Below are 23,059 nucleotides of genomic sequence, written 5' to 3' on the forward strand. Positions count from 1 at the left end.
GACAATGGCTGCGTTTTGACGCACCGTTTGTCGAATATCAGGCCACCAACATTTTCCAATTACATATATCCAATTTATTATACCGGATTTTTTGTGTAGTCAGGTTCAGTAAACTACATACTACCTGTGTACGTGTAAATCATTATGGAGATAGAAATTTACGAGTAGAGAGGCGTAGGCAGTTACGGTTACAATCCAGCCTATTAAATTTATATAATAACATGCGTACATATTGTATTACTAGCTTATCTATGTACATACCCAGTTATCATGAGCACGTGATACAATTATAGATAACAATGTGCACGGGTTTCGTGTGTGCACTGTCACATTTTTTTTTATCGAAAGTTAATTAACATTTAATAGAAATTCGGGATGGATTGGTAATTTATGGTTTGAAGATTTAAATTTTAACAAATATATTACAATGTGACTTCAAACAAAGCTAAGTGACACACTTAGAGGAAGATACTATTTTTTTCATTTTATATTGGAGCGACTTGCCGGGAATTCGTACATTAAGTGCATGTTTAAACCACGGGGTGAAATAATTCTGTATTTTGGGAGCCCAAGGCTATGCGGAGATACTGTAATAAACTGGAGCCATTTAAAGTGGTAGTCGTGTTTCAGTGAGTTTTTCAGTGACATTGGGTATAATATAGACTTACATTTATCTGATGCTATTTTACACCAGTATAGCAGAGCGTGTGGGATTTGGCCATAGTCGACTATACACAGGCTACTATAATTAATGGATGGATGGATGGATGGATGTATGGATGTAGGTTATGCAGTCGATGTCATGTTATACCCTTTGTCGAAGTATACTGAGTTATAAACTGCCGAGCAAGAGAAAGTAGACTTGAAACTCGGATTTGACCAAAAAAATGCAAACCTTATCAAAACGTTACTGGGCGGAAAACAGTCTCCGAAAAACTGCAAACTTAAGAAAAACTATGATAACCGTATCATATAAATGTCAACCGAATAACCATTTCTTGTTTGTTTGTTTTTACCAGTGTGAAATATCGGTGTATACTTTCGTTTGTCCGGCAGTGTATGTGGAGGTGATACAGATAGGACTTACGTGACATATGCATCATGTGCTAGAGAGACCCGGCAGAGCCCTGTCCCCGTTATGACTGTCGTTGGGGGAGATCGCTTAGCGGAACAGGGCCGACAAAGCTACATTAGCGCTACGATCATGGTATGTCGGTATGCATATATAGTGGAGTGGACCGCCTCCGTGGTGTAGTGGATAGAGCGTCTGCCCGGAGAGCCGAAGGTGGATGCTTCGATTCACGGCCACGTCATATCATACCAAAAGACGTTAATATAAGGTGCACACGCACGCCTGCACGTACGCGTGCGCGCACGCACGCACGCATGCACGCGCACACACACACACACACACACACACGTAGCTATGTAAGGACAATAATCTTTAACGCGATGTACAGCGCCATTTCGCCACACCTCACCTATGTTAAAGTATAGGAGTTGGGATTGACACTTGGCGCTAAGATCGGCCGTGGGTGTCATCACACAAAGCGATCTCAGCGCGACGACTGTTGCCCCGTTCCACAAAGCGATCTTAAGTCAAATGCTTTAATACAGATTTACGACAATCACAACGCTAATTTCGCTATGTGGAACCTTCCCTTGGGATCTGTATTTCTGTAGACAGTGAGATAATGTCGCGGCTCCGGACGTGTGAATGGCGACATCGTCCAGCTGATTGAAGTAACCATTCCTTCTCTCCGAAACGTGTCCTTCACATATTTTCGTTTGTTTATTTTGTTAACCTCGAACTATAAATGTTCAGGTCTGAACCGAGCGAACCAGTGATTGATATTGCCAAAAACGCCCAATGCCGTTAAAAATATTATAATTCTCGGTTTGTCAGTACCAGCTAGTGGGTTTCATCTACGACCATCTTGATATCAATCACTGGATTGTCTGGTCCAGACTCGATTATATACAGACCGCCCTGATATACCTGGAATATTGTTGAGTGCGGCGTTAAACAAACAAACACATATCTAGGACCTGCTAATTCACTCTCCTCCAAAACTAAACTTGACACGCCAAGATATAGCTAAAATATTGTTCAATGGGGCGTTTAACCCAAGTCACTCACTCACTCGTGCGTGTAGGTGCCTTGGCTGTCTTCCTCTTCACAAGCATGGCACATGCAGCGGCAAGTTATTCAACCTTGGAAATAAATCTGTACACTTAAGAAATTATTCATGTTCTTGTTTCATTATGACTAGACAATTTCGACCAACGAAATGTTTTAGATTAAACATTTAGTACGAATGTGAAAATACGAGATGTATACGAGATTCGGCAGCCTATGAAAGAGGGAAAGATAAGTCGTTATCTGGGATATATACATTGAGAGTATCTTGGCATATCTGCGTTGGTGAAAACGCGACAAAATCTCTTGCTTGGGGAGGTACGCAGACCAGAATCAGTGGCCTTTGCGTTATATCTTGCGGAATTTTCATGCTCCGAAAAACGGGGGAAAAACCATTTCCTTATTACTCGCATAAATATTTAAGAGTATACACTACCACATTAAGTTGAGCTATGATTTATGAAACGATTCCTATAAACAATAAGAATATTATTTTATATATGTCCAGACGGTAATTATCATCTACATGTATATGCGGTGTCATGTGATTGGATCGACTCCACATATAGATGGAAGTGGGTAGCTTTGAGAAGAGCCCTTACGGTGGGATGTTGAATATTTCATAAAATGCAAACAATCGAAACTGGAACGTAAGATAAGAAACTAGATTTGACATATGGAGCTTCATATGCAACTATAACAGTATATCTACAGGTTATCTCCTCCGCATATCTACAAGTACTCGTATATTTTAAAATAAGTTAAAACTGATAGACTGTTCGGCCTAACCACCATTAATACTTCACTGCGACTAACCTGCGACATTGGGTTATGTGTGTGTGTGTGGGGGGGGGGGGGGGGTGGGGGGGTGGGGGGGGGGGGGGGGGGGGTGGATGGTGCTTATTCTTTGGTCTTCTCTCATAGCGCTATGGGACCCGTGAAAATCCAAGGTACAATAGGTCTGCAGCAACCCATGCTTGCCGTAAAAGGCGAGTATGCGTGTCGTAGGGGGCGACTACCGGGATCGGGTGGTCAAGCTCCCTGACTTAGTTGACGTTGATCTTTGTCAATCACTGGATTGTCTGGTCCAGACACGATTATTTACAGACCGACGTCAAATACCTGGAATATTGCCGAGTGCGGCGTTAAACAAACAAGCAAAAAACATAGCCCTATGAACGTCATATATACTTTCGAATGCTCTTCTTAGTAATAAACTAAAATATCACCTTGTAACAAAATATGTGAGGATGTTATTCTGTGGTATGTAACTGTATGCATGGAACACATGTATGTGCCCTCATCCCTGGAATACATGAACAACAATCGAGATGATACGCGATCCAACAAGTTGTCCTTGCGTTACTTTGATAGATGGCATTTTAAGATGACGGATATTTATACTATCAAGATAGATAAAGTAAATCACAAGTAACAAAACTATACTCCATCTTTTTTAAAATAAGAGATTTTCAAATAGATTTACTACTCACATAACACCGGACCCCCCCCCCCCCCCCCCACACACACACACACACACACTTCTCTCTCTCTGTGTCTCTGACGAATACATTTATTCGTCAATCCGTTAGGTAAAACTTGAATTTATTTATATACTATATGGATCACTGCTTGTCTCTGCATATATACCTCAGAAAAAAATACCTCACAAAATTCGAAGTATTTGAGAAAGATATAAATGAAATAGATGGCATCCTTATGTCTACCCTCCACTGCATAGGCACTACCCTACATTGGTCGTGGGAGTCCGATTTCCCCAACTATCACAGGCTAGCTCCTTTAAAAAACCAGCATAACATCGCCCCAGTTTATTTACTATGATTCATGACAAATCTCTCACGAGCATAACACGTACGTCAAACTTTATTTTAAGAGGAATGCGTAAACTCGGCCTCTTCCTAAACAGTGGAAATACGCACGCATTAAAAAAAGTCGCGTAAGACGGAATATACCCATATAAGCAATCGAGAGGCGGGGTTATAAATTGTCACGCACGTGGCCGATAAATTCCATGTGTAAAATCAGTCGGACATCGGCGTGGTAGCATTATCTAATTACACGTGCGTGCTATTGGCATTTACTCAGGGCCAATAATTCAGAAAACGAAAGTGACAATAATAAAACGACTGTAAACCAGTGGTCAGGTGAAACGACGAGAGGTTTATGTTCTACTGTCTGCTGTAGTTTCACGTGAGCATTTCCACGATTCTGATTGGTGTTTCCATATGACGTCAATAACATGGAATTCCTACTGGCGCGTGAGTTCTGGAATATTTAATTTTCAACTCTAAGTCTCTTGATGAAGCTACGAAGCAAAGCGCGGAAATAAATATACTACAGAGGGCTTCTGCAGTCGATGTATTCTTATCTGCCATGTTGAGAAGAGTATTTTCAATCATGAAGAATATATCTGGGTCACTGATGACGCAAATGAACCGCCGCGCTTAGTAACCAGCAATCGACTCCTTCCGCGCAAGAAAAGAGGTCAGATTTAGGTTGGAGGGTTATTTCAGTCTTGATCGTTCCGTGGCTGGATATAGTGACGGCGAGGATTACATAAGGCTATTACTACGTTAGTTTATACCGCCTTAATCTGGTGAATATATACCAAGTGGCTATGTAAGCGGACTGATATTTTCATATCGTCCCACTATAAATACTGGACTGGTGTGTTTTCCTTTTCCTAAAATAGAACGAGCTTCAGATTTTCACCTATAACTCCTCACTGGGTAGTAAAAATAGAAACGTTAGAGTTATTTTGGTTCAATTCATGGATTTAGTCTGGTGAGACTTGTAGTGTATCGGGAACGCTGTTTATTCAATAGTGAACTCCGATTTGAAAGAAATATGTCACTTAGACGGAAGAAAGTGAAATATGAACATTTCCGTCTTATCGCGTACTGGATATTTTGACGTCCGTTAGACTTGTCATGTTATACTTCGTTATCAAACCTGTGCTAAATGACTGGCTGTCTCTCTTTCAGAATACCTTACACCCTGTAAGAAACACTGGAATCGCCGAAGGACAATTTCTTCCTACTGTACAGCGGGATTGTGACCAGCACTCCAGCCGTCAAAGGCCGTTTCATCAGTCTGTCTCACTCGGACTCATGTAGTGAACACGGCATTTTACAGACGAAGAAAAAGTCATCGCGACCCTTGAGGGTAAGTCAACATGTTGTATGTACTTATACACCCTAGCTTATGATAGTGTTGAAATATGACCTTAACGGCAACAGTTGTAGCGGTCGGAAGGCTGGTTATGTCAAATGTCAATCAAATGTTACGCCCGTGTGGAACACAGTGCCTGCGGGAAAGTTCGGACCATGTACGTAACTTTAATACTTATGTCAGCATTGCCAGACAGTATAACCACTCGGCGAAAACGGCCGACAGACTTTTAACAGGGGATATATATTCGGGTTTGTGTGAATAACTGTTATCGTACATTTAGGATGTGTTTTAGCAAGTGAGACCCGAGGCTTCGGTTAGTTCGAACTTGATGTGTTGCCAATGGCATTTGCGTCACAGACCTGCCTGTCGTTCCTAGCAACGTATCGCCTAGGTACTGCATTGGCTTGGTAAAACCGTCAAAAAACTGACGTTCACGGTAGCGCCTGCATCGCGTATTGACCGGTCCGAGTACTAGGTCCAATTATTGATATTTTTACCAACTACCTTTCCCCTGCCTGTCGTCGGCTGACTTAGCTCCACATAATCAGGCAGCTCAATCGCAATTTGTTGGTCGTGATTTTGGCCCTGAAACCAATTACCAAATCTGTTCTTCTTATACACAGCCCATCTGTAGTCATGGAGTCTATCTGCTTAGCTGTAGATAAGACAACGGGATTAGTAAAGAGTTTTCCCCATCAACGTAATGAGTTATTATCATACCCAGTGCTCGCATGTCGTGTGGACCTGGTTGTCTATGGCGATACTACCAGCTTGTGTTTTGCCAACACCTCTACTCTGGCAGCAGTATATCAATTTAATAAAAATGCTTTTGACTGTTTATGTTACCTAGATTTATTATTGTATTATTGACATGTAGTCCAACATGTTTTGCTGTATATTTCAGTGTGTTGTTTTTGTGTCTGAAAAAATTGTTCCTATTTTCATGCATTTCTGTGATTATATTTGCTCATTGTTGAATATAATAAATCAGTTTTAATTTAATTCAATCATTAAATGAATGTCATGTGTCTGTTTTTACACATGAATGATTACAGAGTGGTTACCATGTGGGTGACCTTGATAGTGTCCTCATACCTTGAACACAAAGATATGTTCATGCTATCAATCACATGTTGGCTGATTTTGACTAGTATTTGCAAGGTGCTTTCATATAGGTGAGATACAATCAGATTTGTGTTAACACATTCACTCACTCACTCAGACACTCACTGATTAGTGGTCAATGTTCTATTGATGAGTTTATAATGGCTTCTGGTCAATAGGCTATTTTCAGCTTAATAGAAGAAGAGTAAACTTGTAATACATTGTTCTACTTCTGCTGCAATCCATAGTGAGCTTACTGTAGGTGAACACACTGTTATCACATGAGGCACTTTGATGTACTAACTGTCAAACTAGGCTGTGTGATATACAGAAGACATCAACTGTGTACATCTCTGTTGCAAGTGTTGATGAGAGGTAGGGTGTTATTATTCATATATACCTGGCAACCATACCCAAATTAGTAGGAATTAGGGATTTGCATCAAGTGACATTATATTTTTGAAGGTCCTTAATTAAACCAAGCATATATGAGGTATATGTGTATCATTTTCAGTGAGGTGTAGAGCCACTTCATTCAAGACAGGCATACATTTTTCTCAGAGAGGTATTTGTGTCAGGAATGTTTAATTTTGTCTCTTCTCAATGTTTTTCATAATTTGTGATTTATTTTATAATAAGACATTGTTCTATCATGGTGTCATTTCCAGAGATTCGAACATGCGCTTGCAACTTGATGGCGTAAATTTATTCTCCCTGCAGTGTTGTTTTATTGTACGGTTTACAACTCACACTTGTCATTTATTTCTTAATTATAGGAGTTTTTGAGCCTAATTATTATTGAATGTTATGGAGGTGTTTAAGCCTATGGGCTTCATTTATTCATATATTGTTCAATATTTGATGAGCAGTTAGGAAGTATTTTTCAAAACGAATATTATATTTTTTATAGCTGTTCACACTGTCTTTGACATGTTTCATTAGAATGGGTACATGTAGGACAATTTAGGTGTTTAAAAGTTTGGAAAACAAATTGAGAAATATTGATCTAAGAAAACAAAATATCACACTTTTCAAATCTGAATCCCTGTGAGACACATTACTATCCTCTCCGAGCACTATGACTAGGAAATCCCTTGTAGATATGTGTGTTTTTGTAATATTGACAGTCAAGTGCATCTGCTAAGCACAGGAATCCAATATAAGATATTTGTTCAATAAAGGGGAATAATCTCACCAGGGTTTTATTTGTCATAATAGCTGGATATGAACAGCTGGTCAGTGTGTGTGATCCAGTTATACAATATTGTAAAATATTAACTTGGGATAAAAGAAAATGTATTCTAATACATTGATTAATATATAGTTTATTGCTTTTGGGCGTAAAATATTTGAGGCACTCCCATTGAATGGAACATGTTTCCAGTAGGGCAAAATTTGGAAAGTTAATAATTTGTGGTTTAACTTCAGATACATGTAAACATGTTTTTATATGTCTTTTCATGGGGATCAGCTGTCTCTTTGCAATATTGATATTTTCAAAAGGTTAATTTGTTTAAGCTGTGACTCCGGTCAGCATCATGTGTCTGGGTGGGACGTGCTGTATTGTCACTCCAGGGAAGTATGGCACTACTCATCTGGAACGGTCACACCTCAGTGAAGGCTCCTTATTGTCAGTGTTGGCATCATATGCCAGGACATGTTCCCTTGGCAACACACCAAAATATTTACATAAATTCCCTGTTTGTGAGAAAACTAGTATATCTAAAAATACCGTGAAATACAGTAAAATAGTTTATAACGAACATGCTTATAATGAACTGACGGATATTACGAACTTAATATTTGGTCCCGGCCATTTGCTGTATAGATGTTGTATATATGCTTATAACGAACTACGGTTATAACGAACTAAAATTAGTGGTCCATTTGAGTTCGTTATAACCGTAGTTTACTGTATAGCAATTTTCGAACAATATGTTGTTTCATGCTGAGTTGGAGGAGATGTTAATATTATTAACGAAATAATAAACTTAGGATTGTTAGAATTAGAAAATCATAGTCAAGTAGTTGGAGATAAGTGACACATGTTATAATTGAACACTTCATGTGTGAGTGTAATGCTGAGAACAGCCTGTTTGGTTTAGTTAGAATAAGGGCTTATCAGTTAATGTTGATTCGGCTGATCAGTTAATGTGGAAGAAAGTCGGGGACACTAGGACAGAGGTTGTAGACATTTTGTGTAGATTAAGGAAAGGTTCACCTGACACAATTATCAGAAAGGTCTGACCTAATTTGTGACTATAGATATAGTGAGTGACACAGGGCCACATCTGGAGGAGGGTTATGGGTAGATGTTACTGTCTGGTGACAACTGACAAACAATAACATACATTCACTTCCACAATTACTTCTTTCTCCCAATAAATGATATTAATGTACAGTTGTATGTATCAATCAATTTTAATCCTAATGTTCCTGTGACTTCACAGATTCTTTTATGTGTATGATGTTACATCAGTAACTAGGTCCTCAGCATCCCTGGTGATGATTGTCGTAAGAGGCGACGACCAGGATCGGGTGGTTAAGCTCGCTGACTTGGTTGATGCATGTCATCATATCCTAATTACGTGGTCGATACTCATGATGTCAATTACTGGATTGTCTGGTCCAGACTCGATTATTTACAGACTATGATATATAGCTGGAATATTGCTGAGTGCTGCATTAACAAACAAAAAAACAAACAAACATCAGTATTTGGAATGGTGCATATGCTTCGTTAACAGGAGATTGGCCCACTCAAATAGTACTGATCTGATTCTTGCCAGTTTAAGTTCATAACAGTTTATATTAACCTAATACATCTTCCACCATAATATTTTATTGAAGTTGAAACATTTGTTGAAAGCTTGGTACTGCTATTCCTGATCCCCCCCAATTGTGGCTGTGCATATCACTACACTAGCTGTACGGATGATCCTCAACACTGTGATTATATTGTACATGTATTTTGGCAGGTGTTTGAAGAACACATGGAAACCAGATCATTGTTTAACACTCATTTTTAAAAATGTTATTTGTACTTACAAAAACAGATTACAATTAACAGATAGGAGCTGCATGTTTTGATAAAATTATCAGAAAATAATTTTGAATATGATCTCAGGACCGATATGGAGACGACATGGTCCTTTTTAGATTGTTGATTAATGAGCATTAACATATGGAAACTGGGAAAATGAATATTGTTTCTAAAAAGTAATGATGTCTTAATAGAAGGCCCTCATTAGTTTCCCGTTGGTGTACCTGGATTAGAACAGGTCCCCGGTAACCTATGCTTGTCTTAAGACCCAGTGGGGACCAGGGTTAGAACAGGTCCCCAGTAACCTGTGCTTTTCTAAAGACCCAGTGGGGACCACGGTTAGAACAGGTCCCCGGTAACCTATGCTTGTCTAAAGACCAAGTGGGGACCAGGGTTAGAACAGGTCCCCAGTAACCTATGCTTGTCTAAAGACCCAGTGGGGACCACGGTTAGAACAGGTCCCCGGTAACCTATGCTTGTCATAAGACCCAGTGGGGACCAGGGTTAGAACAGGTCCCCGGTAACCTATGCTTGTCTAAAGACCCAGTGGGGACCAGGGTTAGAACAGGTCCCCAGTAACCTGTGCTTGTCTAAAGACCCAGTGGGGACCACGGTTAGAACAGGTCCCCGGTAACCTATGCTTGTCTAAAGACCCAGTGGGGACCACGGTTAGAACAGGTCCCCAGTAACCTATGCTTGTCTAAAGACCCAGTGGGGACCACGGTTAGAACAGGTCCCCGGTAACCTGTGCTTGTCTAAAGACCCAGTGGGGACCACGGTTAGAACAGGTCCCCGGTAACCTATGCTTGTCTAAAGACCAAGTGGGGACCACGGTTAGAACAGGTCCCCAGTAACCTATGCTTGTCTAAAGACCCAGTGGGGACCACGGTTAGAACAGGTCCCCGGTAACCTATGCTTGTCTAAAGACCCAGTGGGGACCAGGGTTAGAACAGGTCCCCGGTAACCTGTGCTTGTCTAAAGACCCAGTGGGGACCACGGTTAGAACAGGTCCCCAGTAACCTATGCTTGTCTTAAGACCCAGTGGGGACCAGGGTTAGAACAGGTCCCCAGTAACCTGTGCTTGTCCTAAGACCCAGTGGGGACCAGGGTTAGAACAGGTCCCCAGTAACCTGTGCTTGTCTTAAGACCCAGTGGGGACCACGGTTAGAACAGGTCCCCGGTAACCTATGCTTGTCTTAAGACCCAGTGGGGACCAGGGTTAGAACAGGTCCCCAGTAACCTGTGCTTGTCTTAAGACCCAGTGGGGACCAGGGTTAGAACAGGTCCCCGGTAACCTATGCATGTCTAAAGACCCAGTGGGGACCAGGGTTAGAACAGGTCCCCGGTAACCTGTGCTTGTCTTAAGACCAAGTGGGGACCACGGTTAGAACAGGTCCCCAGTAACCTGTGCTTGTCTTAAGACCCAGTGGGGACCAGGGTTAGAACAGGTCCCCAGTATCCTGTGCTTGTCCTAAGACCCAGTGGGGACCAGGGTTAGAACAGGTCCCCGGTAACCTATGCTTGTCCTAAGACCCAGTGGGGACCAGGGTTAGAACAGGTCCCCGGTAACCTGTGCTTGTCTTAAGACCAAGTGGGGACCACGGTTAGAACAGGTCCCCAGTAACCTGTGCTTGTCTTGAGACCCAGTGGGGACCAGGGTTAGAACAGGTCCCCGGTAACCTATGCTTGTCTTAAGACCCAGTGGGGACCAGGGTTAGAACAGGTCCCCAGTAACCTGTGCTTGTCTTGAGACCCAGTGGGGACCACGGTTAGAACAGGTCCCCAGTAACCTGTGCTTGTCTTAAGACCCAGTGGGGACCAGGGTAAGAACAGGTCCCCAGTAACCTATGCTTGTCTTAAGACCCAGTGGGGACCACGGTAAGAACAGGTCCCCGGTAACCTGTGCTTGTCTTAAGACCCAGTGGGGACCAGGGTTAGAACTGGTGGCTGTACACCTGGCAGTGTGCACAGGTGGTCAGAGGTTTCCCATGTGTGGGGCATTGGCCAAGAGCTACAGCCTAGGCCTCCTTTCACATGAAGCTAATATGTTGTGATATCAATTAATTTCTGTTCAAACAGAAAGCTGTGTTTACCACATTCAGTCACTCACTCTGCCCTATCTGTCTATCTGTCCGTGTGCGTGCGTGTTGGGCGAGGGGTATACCCAAAGGGGGTGGGGGGTGGCACATCAGTTTGGTAAAATGGCTATAGATGGGTCGATAATGTCAATCAAACAAAACATATCAACTATAAATGACATGCAATGAACCAATCATCTTATGATGGATTTTATCCAATTCTCACCACATGGAATGGTAGTAGTTGACACAGCTGTCCATGGTGGGGGGTGTCTGTCTGTAGTGGGCTGGCCCCCCGTTGTGTGTTGCAGGTAGGTGGCACCAGCACTGGTGTTATTGGGTGTGTCACATGTGTTGGGGATGACAAGGGAATGTTTGACTATGTGCTAGAGACTGTTCACCTGTATACTCTCAGTCCTGTTTGTGCAGGTAAGGTGTACATTTTTCACTTTGCAGTCTTCTCTACCATGTCTGTAGTAATTTTTAATTGAGCATATGACATTGTAATAATTCTCGTACATGACCTTAAACAATATATTTAAGAAATCAAGACAGAAATGGTGGAATCACTGTCTCCAAAATGTTCCTAGAGTAATTTGGGGCATTTTGAAATCACCAGCTACATAATATCACACACAAGACATATACAAGAATGTTAACTGGCTGTTTATACTGTTCCATGATTTTAGAATAATATTCTCCACCTGGGTACATTGTGTGAAACTCATTTCTGGTCCCCCGCTGTGATATTGCTGGAACATTGCTAAAAGTGGCGTAAAACCATACTCACTCACTCACTCACTCACTCGAGAACATCCAGTATTCATGGGACTTTTCGGCCATGGAAAATTTCATACATCTTTGGTCATACAAATCTGATATGTAGCTGAAATTCTTCAAGGAGCACAAAACATACTGATACAGTTGGTGAGTGTAAAGGTGGACATGCCTGTGGTCTACAGTTGGTTGGTGTAAAGGTGTCGATATGCCAGTGGTCTACAGATTGTTGGTGTAAAGGTGTCGACATGACTGTGGTCTACAGTTGGTTGGTGTAAAGGTGTCGACATGCCTGTGGTCTACAGTTGGTTGGTGTAAAGGTGTCGATATGACTGTGGTCTACAGTTGGTTGGTGTAAAGGTGTCGATATGCCAGTGGTCTACAGATTGTTGGTGTAAAGGTGTCGACATGCCTGTGGTCTACAGTTGGTTGGTGTAAAGGTGTTGACATGCCTGTGGTCTACAGTTGGTTGGTGTAAAGGTGTTGACATGCCTGTGGTCTACAGTTGGTTAGTGTAAAGGTGTCGACATGCCTGTGGTCTACAGTTGGTTGGTGTAAAAGTGTCTTCATGTCTGTGGTCTACATGTGGTTGGTGTAAAGGTGTTGACATGTCTATGGTGTACATGTGGTTGGTGTAAAGGTGTTGACATGTCTGTGGTCTACATGTGGTTGGTGTAAAGGTGTTGACATGCCTGTAGCGTACTGTTGGATTATGGAAAAAGTGGTGATTTAAAGGTCACTATTCACTGCCAGTCCAGCCAATTACCTTCTTTTTGTTTGAGTACAATTCACCCTCATAATTAGTCGACTGTGAACCAGCAAATTATATACCTCATAACTAACACCAAGAGTTGCTTAATGTAGCACAAGATATTCATCATCAAACCACAGCTATGGAACACGCAGTAATGTTTGCGCGATGTAAACCGGTAATATGTATACTTGTGACTTATCAACTGACATCGCTGTGATAGATAGGCATCTGACGCAGATACTGTCATATGACACACTTGGCACAATTCTCCTGCCTCAGATTACTGAGAGGCGGCAATCTCAGGGTGTTACGTACCTGTTATAATCAAAGCATGTGATACGATGAGTTATACCACGGCAATGTAACCCACAGGTGTTGGTTAAATCAATATGATGTAAGGAAATAGGAGGCTGGGTAATGACTGTGCATCCACTGCTTCCATTGTGAACAGTGTGAAATGTATACACAGATATGTGATATTGATTACAGAACTGTGACGACCATACATGCAAATATTGCAAGACTCTTCTATTTAGAACAGGAACTAGTGTGACGTCATTCACCTCAGAATATACTCTAGTGCTTAGTATCTGTTTACGGGAAAAATATTTAATGATATTTATAGCCGTTATAAAAACATCCTTGTATTCAAAGGTTGAGTTAATTAAGGTTTAAAAAAAATCACCGGAAACATAATTTGAATTTACTTAATGTATCCTGGTATATACGTAAGATAGTAATTGATCAGGTAAGTTCTAAGGATTATTGTTAGTGGTGTGTTTGATTGGCAAGATGTAACATGTTGACATTGTACGTCAGTCTTGTTGAGAGTGGCCATGCTAAAGCAGGCCTTAAGAGGAACTGGTGGGCTTGGCTTCACGGGGTGGCACTGTTCAGTGTGATTTATGAGCATGTTGGCCGTCTTACAGTGGCTCAAGTCAGGTGAGCAATTAATCATAATGTGGTAACCTACAGGTACGATGTGAGGGTTACTACGGGGGGTTATGTCACGTCAGAGGTTTTTTTCACTTTTGTTTTATTCATTTCAGCAATATATACAGAAAAAAACATGGCATGTGATACTATGCATTGTTGACATCATATGATATGATCATTTGCAATATATTTTAACGTTACAGCATGATGTGTTGTCACACATCAGAGAGTTACTACAGGGATTGTATCACACATCAGAGGCTTACTACAGAGGGTTACTACAGGGGTTGTATCACACATCAGAGGGTAACTACAGGGGTTGTATCACACATCAGGGGGTTACTACTGGGGTTGTATCACACATCAGAGGGTAACTACAGGGGTTGTATCACACATCAGAGGATTACTACAGGGGTTGTATCACACATCAGTGTTACTACAGGGGTTGTATCACACATCAGAGGGTTACTACAGGGGTTGTATCACACATCAGGGGGTTACTACAGGGGTTGTATCACACATCAGAGGATTACTACAGGGGTTGTATCACACATCAGGGGGTTACTACAGAAGGTTACTAAAGGGGTTGTATCACACATCAGAGGGTAACTACAGGGGTTGTTTCACACATCAGGGGGTTACTACTGGGTTTGTATCACACATCAGAGGGTAACTACAGGGGTTGTATCACACATCAGGGGGTTACTACTGGGGTTGTATCACACATCAGAGGGTAACTACAGGGGTTGTATCACACATCAGGGGGTTACTACAGGGGTTGTTTCACACATCAGAGGGTAACTACAGGGGTTGTTTCACACATCAGGGGGTTACTACAGGGGTTGTATCACACATAAGGGGGTTACTACAGGGGTTGTATCACACATCAGGGGGTTACTACAGAAGGTTACTAAAGGGGTTGTATCACACATCAGAGGGTAACTACAGGGGTTGTTTCACACATCAGGGGGTTACTACTGGGTTTGTATCACACATCAGAGGGTAACTACAGGGGTTGTATCACACATCAGTGTTACTACAGGGGTTGTATCACACATCAGAGGGTTACTACAGGGGATGTATCACACATCAGGGGGTTACTACAGGGGTTGTATCACACATCAGAGGGTTACTACAGGGATTGTATCACATCAGAGGGTTACTACAGGGGTTGTATCACATCAGAGGATTACTACAGGGGTTGTATCACACATCAGAGGGTTACTACAGGGGTTGTGTCACACATCAGAGGATTACTACGGGGGTTGTATCACATCAGAGGGTTACTACCGGTGTCATAGCACATTGTCTCTTGTCTGTCCGTCTGTTTATCCATCTTTTCATTGTGAACATTTACATTTTTCACATCTCCTTATAAGGAAGTCATTTTTACCTTTGCAGCATTATAGTTGGGGTCACAAATGTGAAACAATGTTGCAAAATGTTTATTTTTCCAGAATTTTTTGCACCAATTTTTATTTCACGCACTGTTGATATTTGTACCAAAATATTGTTAAAGCGAGCTAAAGTGATACTTCTTTTCTAAGTAAGGTGAGCTACAGAGCCTCTACTTATTTTCATTCCCACCTACTGTCCCAAATATATCTGAACTCCCCTTAAAAACATGTTGAAACATTTCAGTAATAAAATCTGCAAATCAAACAGAAATCTGGCCTAACAATACATGATTCCTACAATAAGTGCCTCAGCACCGGAGTGTGTGTGTGTGTGTGTGGGGGGGGGGGGGGGGGGATGCTGTTTCAGTCCCATGTTTCCTGTCATTGTTTTAGACCTGACTAGGCATCAGGGAAGTAGTGTCTCCATTATGAATAACCCATACATAACAATTCTTTTCATCCAATCAGCCACCAGAAACACTTCAGTCCTGTATCTGATATACATGTTTATGGGAACATATGTATGGTATATACTAAATATCACTCATGAATTATGATACATAAAAGTGTGATAAGTGTGGTATGAAATATGAATTAAGTTTTACAAATATCAGTGTGATAGGACTGGTGAAGTTTTGACAGTGAGATATGGGAAAGATTATCGACACTGAATATTTCTCCTGTATTGGAGGGAGTTAATAATATGTTCTCCCATTACAAATATTAATAATCAATGGGAAATTAAGGATCCTTGGAACTTCAAAGGCATTTTAAGAGGCTGATTATATGTATTGAAACTGTCAAGATGAATGTATTATTAATGGCAATGAGCTGTTCTCCAGTCAGTTTACCATGTAGATAGTATACATGTCAATATCTCAAGTTACTAAGAGATTACAAATTGGCATTTCTTTCATCTTACAATTAAATTTTCAAGCCAAAACTCTCCTCAGCATTTACAACCAATGTAAAATATTCTGAAATTTAATTTTTCTCACTGAACGTATTGATTTGTAATTGTTCCTAATTGAATTTCAGGCAACTTTGTGGCTTGTTAGGTGGTGAATTCCTCCTGATCATCTGTTCGTTCAGTCCATTGATTGGATTGTTAGCATTGTACTGACAAGAGCCCCCGGGGGTGTCAGAACTAATTTAACATATTGGATGCCATCTTCCAGGCAACACATCTAGATATACAACATTAGATAAGGTTTCACACTCCATGCTTAAAGTCATTACTAGGCTGGGGCAAAATATAGTTCTAGTAAGAATTATTTTTTAACATACCTGTCACTTTGTGCTTTTGTTTTTGTTTTTTTCACTGAGATTTTGGTGGCTAATTTTTTTAGGGAAGAAAAGAACTGTAAATAGTTTTTCAGTAGGATTTTGGTTGCTGTTTTTTGTGGGAAGAAAAGTGGTGTATATGTCTTGACTGATTATAAAGATGGTGAAGATGACGGCCACGAACACTGTGATAAGGAACACGTGTGTGAAGACCAATTTCTTGTGAAGTGTAGTAAAGATTATCTATTATCAAGTAAATGATTTGATGAAATTAAAGGTGCAAGTACACTGAAACATTCATATTTTCTTTATTATGCATCAAGAAGGAGGGTGGTTGGGTAGTGTAGCCTCAATCTCATTCCAATCAGATGTTTTACTCCGATACGATATCTCTCTGTGGGAAGATCTGAGGACGCTCCACAGAAGGTCATTTCGGGTGAACTTTCTAATCAACCAATCAGCATCATGGAAGGCTTCTCGGTATGAGTGAGCGCAGAATTCACACAAGCTTATCTCATTTCTGCATCTTGAACATGGATGTAATTGGGTTTTTTTGAATGCAAAACGATGAAACTGTGTGATAATATTGTTGTCGGTGTTTTATAAATCGATAGTACCCGGGCAAAGTGGATTCTATACCCAAGAAAGGGTATTGAGGGTATATTTTGTTTTGCTATGATCAAGGCAGTAAAATTTGGTGAAGATCTACGAGTCCTGGAATAGATCTCTTTCTGAAAGTGCTGATGTGACACCCTGGGTACAAGGGGATGGGAACGCAAGCTGTTCCAAATGTCTGACCAATGATATTGCTGAAACAGTTCTAAGAGTGGCGTAAATTCTTACCTTACCTCTCAAGAGGTTTGACAAGTTAATATGGTAACTTTTTATTTATTTTAAAGTATTTACGCCCTGGATTTGGGAGCTTCAATTGTTGCCCTTTGTTCAGGTTATCGGATTACCGCTTGATATTTGGTTAAACGGACGATTTTATAAAGTGTATGTCTTTAAGGCTTGGTGTTAATACTGACATATTGAACTCTGAGGCAAACAACAGCATAGCACTCCTGTACAGCAGTGACTATCAGCGTGTCTCTTGACCCGTGTACTCGAGGAACTGAACACAAGTGACTTATCTCATCTCACCGAGCCTCTTGTCTTTCGGGAATTTCTATCATAGAAGACTTTATCGGTTTCTTAAGAGTATGATACTTTTTTCATTTAGAATATCTTGACTGTTCATTTTTAACATCCATATCAAATTCCAATATGTTTACAAAAAATGTCTAAAACATTCAGGTTATTTGACAAACCATATTATTCAATAATGTGTTATGAGTGTCCATAAAGTTGTTATTAATGTTTTAGAATAGTTCTTGATTGCCTCAATATGTTTCAGCAAATATCAAACTGGTCCTCGGATATGCAGGACCAATGTTCATGTTGATCAGGTCATGGTAGATTTCATATCTTGGATTATCTAGAACATTTCAAAACTTAAGAAGTTTTTAATGTATGTTTAAGTGTCATTTTAGAAGCTGTAGCATCAGTGAATACAGGATTGTATAACTTCTTTATTTTTTTCAATGTCACATTTCAGTGCTTTATCAAGCAGGTGATAAATTAAATAAAATTAACTTAAATTAAATTAATAACTGGGCAGGACATGGTTGTACATCTGAGGTAGAGATTTATAGATAAGAGAAAACAACAAACAAGAGACACCTAGGGCCACTATTGACAACTTTAAATGAATCATAAACTTTGAATGAATCATGAACAGCAATTTCTGTTAAAGAATTGAAACTGTGCCTCATTGGTTAGAATGTCGACGTTAATATGCAGTGTAAGAGACTGGCAAGATGATATAGAGCTTGTTGAATCTACTAATAGCCTAGGGTTTATAGCCTCAAGTTTTTCACAAGTTGTAAGTTAAGCAGAATATACATGAAAGATCAGGTGGGAAAAAGAACATTAAGGTAAGAAGTGGAAGGTTCCAATGTAAGATAAGTTCATAAGACAAAGCTTGGTGACATGGTTTGGTTCCTTAAGTGATTGGAAAGCTGAACAATTTGCATAATATGTTGGAAATTTCTCTACATAAACAATAGTTTTTTCTCATTTTGCTAATGGCAGGATTATATTCTACCTGATGAGGAAAATCAATTGTGTACACCTAACAAGAACACAACTTCAAAAAGTGGCCACAATTGAACATTGATTGCCAGAGTGTGATGGGACGAGGTCTTCACCATTTCTAATGTACCGCCACGTTGAATTATTCACATTTCAATAATCTGGACTACGCACACGTCGTCACACCCACGTCATACAAAATCGATGTGCACTTGTCTAGTGCTTGAGCAAAAACTACTCGCTTTCGTCACACAAAAGGCAACGATTTATAGTAGCATGCATTTACACAAAAGCGCCCCCTATCTCATTGAATAAGGACGTTTGTGTATGTGTGTTTGTCCTGCACCTCACACAGGGATTTACTTATCTAAGTTTGTTCAAGGATTGTCTATTTATAGCTAATCTCTTGACTTGAATTGATAATTTTAGGTAGGGCTTCTATTTCTGAAACATATTGTCCACATACGCTGGACCATTTCAGTGCCACCGGAAGAGCCCTCATAACGTAATCTGTTGTTTATTTACATGATGATAAAGAATTGATTGAATGGGATATGTAGATTAGCTGCCTTGCTACGAGTAAACCGAGACATCCAAGTTAGGATGAAAGCTAGTCAGGTGTAGTTTGGCTGCGTGGTTGTTTTTTCAGACACTCATAAATCTGACACAAGACCAGGTGTTAATGCTATACTTGACAGACAGGTACGCAAGTCTCACAATCACAGCCAGGTAAATCAGTGGTTGGATATTACTGTAGATGAAGATACGTCAGTTTGTTATACCTCATCCATCACCACATCTGTATATTCCTGGAGTCTGATGTATCTCAGTGTGTTATTGCACTGCAGGTAAATCAATGTCTTTATACATTGCTATGTCATGTGTTTTATCATCTACTGGTCATAGACTCAAAGTCATTATATTGCTGTTGTCAGATATGTATCAATGTGTTATGTCATATCCAGGTTGGAATAATATACTTACACAGTTGTATAGTCAGATATATATCAGAGTATTATACCATGGTGAGGTCATAATATATTTATATAATTGTTAAGTCAGATATGTATCAATGAATTATACTGTAACCAGGTAGTCATAATATAATTGTATAGTCAGATATATATCAATATGTTATACCATGATCAGCTACAATCATTGTCATCATTGCTGCAGTCTGTTATATATCAATGTATTACACTATAACCAGGGAGTCATAATATACTTACATAGTTGTATGGTCAGGTATATATATATATGTGTGTGTGTTATACCATGGTGAGGTAGTTTGTATATCCTTACATTAGTGTCTAGTCAGATATATATCAATGTTTTATGCCATGACCTGGTTAAATCATTATCATCATTGCTGAAGTCTGTTATATATCAATATGTTATACCATGATCAACTACAATTATTATCATCATTGCTGAAGTCTGTCAAATATCAATGTGTAATACCATGATCAGGTAAAATGATTATCATTGCTGAAGTCAGCTATATATCAATGTGTTATACCATGATCAGGTAAAAAGATTATCATTGCTGAAGTCAGTTATACACCAATGTGTCATACAATGATCAGGTAAAATGATTATCATTGCTGAAGTCAGTTATATATCAATGTATTATATCATGACCAGGTAAAATAATTATCATTGCTGAAGTCAGTTATATATTAATCTGTTATACCATGATCGGGTAAAAAGATTATCATTGCTGAAGTCCATTATATATCAGTGTGTTATATCATGACCAGGTAAAATGATGAAAATTGCTGAAGTCAGTTATATATCAATGTGTTATACCATGACCAGGTAAAATGATTATCATTGCTGAAGTCAGTTATATATCAACATGTTATGCCATGATCAGGTAAAATAATTATCATTGCTGAAGTCAGTTATATATCAATGTGTTATATCATGAACAGGTAAAATATTTATCATCATCACTGGAGTCAGCTATATATCAATATGTAATGCCATGACCATTAGTATGTATGATCTCTTGAGTCCAATATGCATGCATCTATATGTAGTCTGGTGTTTACCTGGTAATGTGATGAGTTGTGTTAGATCTGCCTATACCCTGGTGGCTGGGTGTGGCACAGATAAGGTGGATCTCTGTCAGGTGAATTACAATTCTTGTATCATGTTGCGGCTGGCATAATTGGGGTAAAATGAACCTAAATAGGTTTGTCTGTGTCTTTGGCGTCACATTGTTTTTCAGAATCCTTGTCCTACGCAAAAGTGAAGGCCAGGCTGCTTTTATCTCGGCTCTGTAATTCCGGAACACCAGAATTCTGTTCAACATTATATCTGCTATCTTTTCTAGTTTTCAGTGGAGACTGTGGGATAAACTGTGTAGCAGGTTTTATGGTACAAGTTCGAGGGATGAGGTTGATTAGCTGTTTTGGTCCTGGAATTGCCAAATTAAACATTGAGAAAACATTTAAAATTTGTTATGAAAGTTATTGGAAGTGTTGAGAAGATTGACCGCTAGTATCTTTTCTTTCCATCACATATGTTTGGATGGATTTGAATTTGAAATTGTTCCAAATCTCTTAGTAGGACTGAAGTTGCAGTCAGGTTTCAAGCTTCGATCATCAGGTTGTCGTCTGAGAAATGGATATTTATGAATCACAATGTTACGTTCTTCTTGTACAATCTACTGCACAGCTGATATCCAAAACAAATTAATACACCAAGAAGTATGTCACAACTGTAGATACGTAAGTTTAGCTGATATAATGTTGACAAAGGTCAACTCTTGGAGCCTCCCAGGGCTACAGAGGAGTGATGTGATATGTCGTATGCTCTCAATCGGCACGACTTTCATAAACAGTTAATAGGTGCCACAAAACATAACGTAAGGAATTTTTCCCCCAATATTTTAAACATGTATTTGTGTTGAATACAAAGATAAGGTTTTAAGTGTAATTTAATAAAATTTGAAAAATATCAAACTTTTGAAAAAGAGTGTAGTATTTGATTCAGATGTTAAACATGAAGTTGATTGTTTTATGACCAAACTTGCTATATTTTAGTGAAATTGATACCCAAATGGAAGATTTTTGTGTTTTCAATTAAAAGATTGTATGGTTTTGGATGGATTCCTATCATGTGAAGCAACGGGAGAAATGGGATGGCTTTCCCTAGAGTAAACTGTTTGGGTTGTCGGTCAGCCGAAGATTGGAGTTCTCACACCGACATTGTGGTTTGAATTCCCCGTGTGAGCGTGGGCTCTGGTTCCACGAAAATGTGAAAGTGTGTCCCGGCCACGTTAACATGAGGTTTTATCGAGGGACTGTGAGGTCTCGCTTTCATAACATTAGACTCTTACAAATATTGACGCAGGGAATTATCGGTTTTACTTGTGCCTCAGTAAAAGCCCATGTTTCCCAAGGAGGGCTTGCTATTGTGTCAAAATGTGTAGACTGAATCGTGTGTCAAGACAGTTTCTAAGACGATGCTTAAAAGTTGATGTTTTGCTGTCAAGAGATAGACTTTTTTATTTTCTCGTGCTTGTGAGGGTGTTTGTTGGAAGTTAGGCAGTTGAGGCTTTGGTACAAAGCGACTTGTCTGATGTCAATCATGATGATGAATTGTCTCAAGCCAATGAAGCGATTTGTTTAACGGGGTACGTATGTATCAATGTCACTGTTAAGACAGCCATCATGTCGTCAGCAGAAGTGTCCTGTAATAAACTCCCAACATTCAGATACAGGGGTGGATTCCTTGTGTTTTTCACCACTACATGACCATTACTGTCCGAAACAACATCCATGAATCGCGTTCATCAGCTCTGTCAGAAATGAGTGCTTGTTGTTACATTTTTTATTTTTTATTTTTTTCAAGATATGGAAATACTTTCATATTTCACATACAAATGATTTATGACACAAGAAATAATAGGGCTGTTGGCAAAGACCTCCTTACACAGATCAGTGGTCAGAAGTACTTTGTTCCGATTTGACCCGTGAAGATATGGGGTAGAATAGGTCTTCAGCAACCCGTGCTTGACGTAAAAGTCGACTATGCATGTAAGAGGCTAGTAAACGGGATTGGGTAGTCAGGCGCGCTGACTTGGTTGATGCATGTCATTGTATCCCATATTGCATGGGTCGATGCTCATGATGTCAATCATTGGATTGTCTGGTCCAGACTCGATTATTTACAGACTGCCGTCATTTTGCTGGAAAAGTGCTGAGTGCG

The 23,059-nt window shown here is 39.9% G+C and overlaps 1 protein-coding gene across 11 annotated transcripts in view; it reads left to right on the forward strand.

Annotated features, from left to right (window-relative positions):
* Nucleotides 1-4,467: 4,467 nt before the first annotated feature.
* LOC124134164 (myocyte-specific enhancer factor 2A-like) overlaps nt 4,468-23,059 on the forward strand; it is a 114,176-nt gene continuing 95,584 nt past the window's right edge. The window contains exons 1-2 of one of the 11 annotated variants that reach the window (XM_048403629.1): nt 4,468-4,645; nt 5,146-5,326. The gene's annotated coding sequence lies outside the window, so the exon portion shown is untranslated. The other 10 variants (XM_046498848.2, XM_046498850.2, XM_046498851.2 and 7 more) reach the window with 10 other exon arrangements.

The sequence above is a fragment of the Haliotis rufescens genome, unplaced genomic scaffold (genome assembly GCF_023055435.1).
Source record: "Haliotis rufescens isolate VD_foot unplaced genomic scaffold, xgHalRufe1.0.p SCAF_1, whole genome shotgun sequence".
NCBI classification, from domain to species: Eukaryota; Metazoa; Mollusca; class Gastropoda; order Lepetellida; family Haliotidae; genus Haliotis; species Haliotis rufescens.